Genomic DNA, 6,628 nt, shown 5'->3' on the forward strand with positions numbered 1-6,628 from the left:
AGCACTGAGAAGAAACAGGCCTAGAAAGTCTCAGGGGGCTGGGAGGACTGTGCTTTCTGCTTTGGCTCTCTGACATTCCATACCTCCACACCCAAGGACAAAGTGGATGTGCTGGCTCCAGCGGAGCCTCAGGAGCTGGACATTATGAGGTGAGATCTCCCCACCCCCACCTCCCAAGGCCAGAAGGCCTGCCAGTTCTGGCTCTCACTCTTTTATGCTCCACCCCATCTATCCTGGGCTTCAGACCCACTGCCTTAACCCTCCCTGGACCAGAAATATCCCTGAAAGAACTTCTGCAGGTGCTGACAATTCCCTGTCCTTAGAAGGAACATTTCTTTGTCAACTTGGTGTTTGAGGAAGATGTAAGTTCCACTGACTTCAGAGATTGTAGGTTTCCTGGTCAATGCAAGAGAGAGAAGAGAAGGTTAGAAGCGGACAAGTGGATAGGTGTTTTCTGAATAGCCAGTATTAGTAGGGTCTGAAACTGGAAGTCATGGGGGAGACTCTGAAAAGCAAAGAAATAAGACCTGCATTCTTCCTCTTTGATTATACTGTCATAACTAATCACTCTATATGCTCATCCTACCACAGATGACCCAAGGAAGACTGCATCTGATTAAATAAAATCATCATCTTCTCCAGAAGTTGAAAATGATCTTAAAAATCAGCTGATTTGGACCCTTTGCACAGGACTGGATCTATGACAAGAACAAAGGTCATCTGACTTCTAAATCAGTGCTCCATCTCTTCCAAATGCTACAAATATTCCTTGAGCATCTCCTATGAGATCAGCACTAATAATAGGTGCTATGAAGAGCTGTATCCCCAAGGAGCTTATATCATAAGATCATGTATTTAGAACTAGAATTCAGAATCTATGACATGATTCTGGTACCAAGTCAATCATGTCAACTGGTTCCCAGAGTTTTTTTCTCCTTTCAGGGATCTGAACAGAATTTGGAATCATGTATCTTGTTTCTCAAGGACCAAGAACTCTCTTTTCCCAAACTCTGGCCAACTCAGCTCATCCTGCAGGTAAGGAACGTTGAATAATCAGTTTCTCCCCACAAGGAGAGTCCTGTGCTGTATGTAAATAACAATAAGAGTTATATGTAGCAATTCAAAGAAACAATAACAGAGAGATGGATTTGTATGCTATGTGTCAAGACTAAGGTAACAATAGTAGAGAAAAGTAGCATAAGACAATTTTCAAGAAATGCATGTAGGGGACATGTAGTAAGTTTTAGGATCCTAGCTGTGGAGCAGAAAGAAAGCTTCAAGATCATCTCCAAGGATTCTTAATGTGGGTTCCATAACCTTTTTTTTTTTTTTTTAAAGCCATTGCATTTCAATAAATTAGGTTCATTTCGTGATTTTTTTAGATTTTATGAAATTTTTTTGGAAAAGGATCATAGATGTTACCAAATAGCCAAAGAAGCCCAAGAAATAAAAATGGTTAAAAAATATTTAATCTAATCTAACCTCCATGTCACCATTGATGAAAACTGATGAAATGCCTTGCTCAGAGTTGTTCAGGGATAGTGAGTGAAAGTATTAAGATTTGAATTCGGGTCCTGTGACTCCAAGGCTAGCATTCTCAAAAATACTCTACTATACTATAAGGGCAAGTTCAATGAGGGTTCCCATGACTTGGAACCCCCCCATCACCCCCAAACTGAGGTAGGAGGTAGATGACCTGGTAAACTAGGGAGATAAAGGTATGGGGCAAGAGATAAACCCCCTTCAAAACCCCTAGGAATCCCAACTGAGCCTCTGGAATGTTTTTCAGTTCCAAACAACTCATGCCAACTATTTTTCCAGGAAGCCAGTTCCTCCTGGCAGGGGTTTCCCTGAGAGCCTGAATAAGTCACATCCACGTGGCTGAAGGGAGGGGAAGAGGGGGGAAGGTGATGGAACTGAGGGCTGGGGCCAGGGCTTTGGCCAGACTGGTTGGGGAGCGTGTTCCTGAAAGTCCCTGTCAGGGGCGGGTGGGCCAGCCAAAGCTGGTAATTCTGGGCCCAGGATAACCTGCCATGCAAATTAAAGAATAAACAATCTTCAATGAGAATTCCAGATGCCAATCCATTCCTGTGGAACCAGACACTCATTCTGTGCTTCGATGCAGGAACCTGGAGTCAGGACTGTCTACACTGTGACCAGGACCACCGCTCACACCCTGCTCCAGCTTAGTTCACAGTGTCTTCTGACAACCAAGAAATTGTGATGATGCTGAGTGATGTGGAGATGCAATAATTATCCTAGCATTTCACAAATCTCCATAGCTGACCTGTGTCACCCTTAAGAAACCAAAGAGTAAAAAGATATGCGTAATGATCGAACATGTACAATCTATATCAAATTGCTTACTGTCTCAGGGAGGGGAGAGAGACAATTTGGAATTTTAATTCCAATGTTAAAAATTACTTTTATATGCAACGGGGGAAAATAAAATATTTACAAAAAAAGAAAAAAAAATGCATAAAATATATGTCAAAGTTGAAAGCAAATGTCCAAGTTGAAAGGGACATCAGATCACAGATCTAGAGTGGAAAGAAATGCTGAAGGAAAGCAAGACTAACCCTATCATTTTACACAAGAGGTTCAGAGAGCTTAAATAATCTGCCCTGATCACACAGCACTAAGTGATGAGGGCAGGAGGCAAACCTAGCCTCCTACTATACATCAGGCTACCCTGCCTCTGAGGCAGGCCAGAGGATTTCATCATCTAGCCCAATCCCCTCGATTTATTGCCAAGAAAGCTTAGGCTCAAAACTAGCTCAAGGTCACACAGCTCCTAAAGTTGCAGAGCCACAGCTTGCACACAGTTTTTCTGACCAAGTTGGGATGTTCTTTTGACTGAACCTCCTATACTTCATTCTGGGCTCTGGGGGGTAGCAAATGAGCCCCTGCCAGGTAGAAATCGGTGGGCACAATGGGGAGATACCAGATGCCTACTGGGCCATCAGGAGGAGAGCCACTGGGTGGTAAGGGCTCAGCTGGAGCTGGGCGGGGCGCCAGGTGCTTGCTGCAAATATGTTTTGAATTTTTGGCGCTGGGCTAGCGGTGGGACAAGGGGAGGGGAGGACCAAATGAAATGCATCTGGTGACCTGATTTTTATTTTCTCCCTCCTGGCAGGAGCTGCTTCAGGGCTGTGGGTGCAGGAGACAGACTGGGCGGGCTGAGAAGCCAGAGAACTGATTTCTGCCTTGGTTTGGGAAAGTTGTTTCATTTCGTAAAGGGTCCCAGTTTTCTTACTGGCAACCCAATAAGGAAGGGAGGTGTGAACACACCCACACAGCCATGTGTACACGTAGACAGACACACGCACTTACTGCCCACACACATCAACAAATCTAAAACACATTCCCATGAATGCTTACAGACGCAATTACATTCACTTAACCACACATTCATAAAACACAAAACCACAAACATTATATGTATATGTAAATATTATATGTGTATATGTATGTGTATTGTGTGTGTACATATATATATATACACACACACAGTACACATACATATATATATATATATATACACACATACAGAAAATTGCAGTTTTTGAATCTGGGGCATTATGTACCAAAATGTATCTGAGAAGACTGCTATGGGGGGTTGGGGTTATTTGGGATGCAGCTACTGTGGTTTCCTACTTTAAATAATTATTCTTTTTTAAAAAAGCTTATCCCCCTTCCCCACGAATAATGCATAATTTTTTTAAACTTTTTTTTTTTTTATAATTTTGAGTTCTAAATTCTCTCCCACTCCTCCTCTCCTCCCTAAGTCATTATTTTTTGCTAACTAGGTATGAAGCTCAGTTGTTTCTATGAAATGCCCTCTAAATTTCAGTATCCTGGAACCAAGCTTACCCCACCTCACATATCATTTATTTGTACATAAATCCACATACACATAACTAAATACTAATGTGGAATATACAGATAAACAGATATATAGAAAAACAGATGTACGTCCTTGGAACCCTAGAACATTAACTTTGGAAGCAGCCATAGAGATCATGGCCAGTGTTTGTAGAAGAGCATTTTTTTTTTTCTTATTTTGATACATGATACCAGTGAAATCTCATCATTTGTTTTAGTCTCAGTTTCCTGATCTGTAAAATAAAGGTGAAACTTGTATTAATACTTGAGAAGCCTCATAGCATAGTGGATAAAAGGCCTACCTTTTCAAGTCCTACCTCCAACATAGGATAGCTGTAACCTTAGGAAATCTCTTAACCTATCAATGTCCCAGAATTCTTTTTTTTTTTCTTTCATTTGTTTGTTTTTTCAAGGTAATTGGGGTAAAGTGACTTGTCCAGAGTCTCACAGCCAGTACATATCTGAAGTTGGATTTGAATTTAGGTGGTACTCTATTCACTTCACTCTCTAGCTGTCCATCATAAACTCATAGAGTGAAAATGGATTATAGAGTCATTTATTTAGTCCAATTTATTTCTTTGGAAAATGAAATGAACAATATAGTTCAGGATGGGGATGCTACTTATTCAAAGTCATATAACTGGTTTGTGGAGGACTAAGCACTAGAACCCAGGTTTCCTAGCTTCTCACTTGGTATTCTTTCCACTCTGTGACCCTCCCTCCAATGTTTCTTTCTCTCCCTGATGCCCCTATGGGGTCTCACTCAAAAAGGAAAGGAACTAAGCGAGGGCCACTAGTCTGTCTACATCTCCTCTCCTCCATGACATTCACCTTCCAGTGAACTCCCAGAAATATTAGGGAATGTTACAGAGGCTTCTGGAGCCTCTTCCTTTCTCAAAGATGGGCTAAGGTCCAAGGATGGGAGCTTCAGTGTCCTTTCCTTCCCCACGGGTTAGTAGGACCTCTAGCCCTAGTGGACATTGGGCTGGAGTATGACAAAGGGTGCCAGAGAATCCTGTTTGTTTGAGGCACAGGAAAGGCAACAGGGATTAAATAGAAGAGGCTTCCTTGTGGTATTGAGGTACCAAAAATAAGAGTTGGCAGGCCCCAGACACTCTGGTGAGACAGAACTAGGGGAGATACATTTTCCAGACCTGCTTCTGGGCTGCTCCATGTGTTTTGGTTTCTGATGAACAGCATGGTCTCATTTCCTCTATGAAAAACAAGCCCTCCAGACATCCTCTTCCTTGTGGGCTGCTGCAGTCCTCTTTGTCCTCTAGAAGCAACCCCTTTCCCTTTGATCTTAGTCTTACTGTGATAGATGGCCACTTGAAGCTGACCCTTAAGTCTTAACAATACTGGATTTTTTAAGCCGGGAAGACCTTCCTAAAGCAATCTAGCCTATCCCTTTCTTTCCATTTCAAACAAATACAGAACTCAGACATTGCTCTGATCCATAATATGTCTTACTGGTCTACCAAAGTGATGTTAGCCGACCTTTAAGACCCGGCATTTGAGATGTATTATTTCATTTAGGTAGGTAAAATAACTAGTTTTATCTTTATTTTACAGATGAACAAACTAAGTCCTGGAGATCATAAGAGAAACATTCACGGTCATGGAGGGAATGTCAGCACCTGGCTTCTGAGTTCTGATTCACTGCTGTTCCCATTAAACTCCATTGCTCTCCACTAGGGGTACTGTTTGTTCAGCATCTCTGGCTCTCAATGAAGCTCTTGTCTTTCCCACTCTGATTATGGGAGGGGGTTTTCTGAAACCGAAACAGGAAAATTTTATGTTGGACAAAGGTACTTTCTTGACAAGGTTAATTAGTCCTAAATCTTGTCTGGTGGATGGAGAAGGTAGGCTGGGCATTCATCTTTGAGTAGATGCCTCTTGGTTTGTTGCTGTCTAGACTAGAGACAATGAGATGAACAAGAAGGGGCAGTTAGGTGACATAGTGAATAGACCTGGAGTCAGGAAAACCTGAGTTCAGATATAACCTCAGATACTTGCTTGGTTGGTTGTGTGGTACTGGCCAAATCACTTAACTGCTCTTTGCTTCAGTTAACTCACTTGTTGTTATTTGCCCTTTATTTTTATTTATGTATTTTATTTTTGCTGAGGCAATTGGAGTTATGTGACTTGTCCAGGGTCACACAGCCAGGAAGTGTTGAGTATCTGAGGGCAGATTTGAAGTCAGGTCCTCCTGACTTCAGGACTGGTGCTCTATCCACTGCACCACCTAGCTGTCCCCTTTTGTCCTTTATTTTTGAAGAGACTAATGACATCATAGGGTAATGTCTTAACTTTTGAAGGATTTGATTTTAAGTGAGGCAGAGTTGCAGTCATCAGCCTTACTTTGTCTTCTAGAATCAAAGAAATCAAATGGCAAGACAAAAGTAAAAATGACTGGCAATGGCCTGGGATGCAAAGGATGGCTGTGGCATTTTTTATGTCTGACCAAGCTCTAAGTATTCCACAGAACCTGATTCAGATGTTTTTCTTTTTAAAAGCTTTTTATTTTCAAAACATATGGACAGATAATTTTCCAACATTGACCCTTGCATAACCTTGTGTTCCAAATTTTCTCCTCCTTCTCCCTACTCCCTTTCCTAGATGGCAAGCAATCCAGTAGGTTATACATGTTAAAATATACACGTAAAAATGGATGTTCAAACAAATATGTGTAAACATATTTATTCAATTATCTTGCTGCACAAGAAAAATCAGATCAAAAAGG

At 41.6% G+C, this 6,628-nt stretch overlaps 1 long non-coding RNA gene across 2 annotated transcripts; it reads left to right on the forward strand.

The window, feature by feature from the left end:
* The first annotated feature begins 252 nt into the window (after positions 1–252).
* On the forward strand, positions 253–5,877 carry LOC116419088. Of its 2 annotated transcripts, XR_004229343.1 has the most exons (4): positions 253–362; positions 592–715; positions 943–1,035; positions 5,458–5,877. It is a non-coding gene; the product is annotated as an uncharacterized LOC116419088 (long non-coding RNA). The 2 variants fall into 2 exon arrangements; XR_004229342.1 differs by having other exon boundaries at positions 592–1,035.
* The last annotated feature ends 751 nt before the right edge of the window (positions 5,878–6,628 follow it).

Source organism: Sarcophilus harrisii, chromosome 4 (assembly GCF_902635505.1).
Source record: "Sarcophilus harrisii chromosome 4, mSarHar1.11, whole genome shotgun sequence".
NCBI classification, from domain to species: Eukaryota; Metazoa; Chordata; class Mammalia; order Dasyuromorphia; family Dasyuridae; genus Sarcophilus; species Sarcophilus harrisii.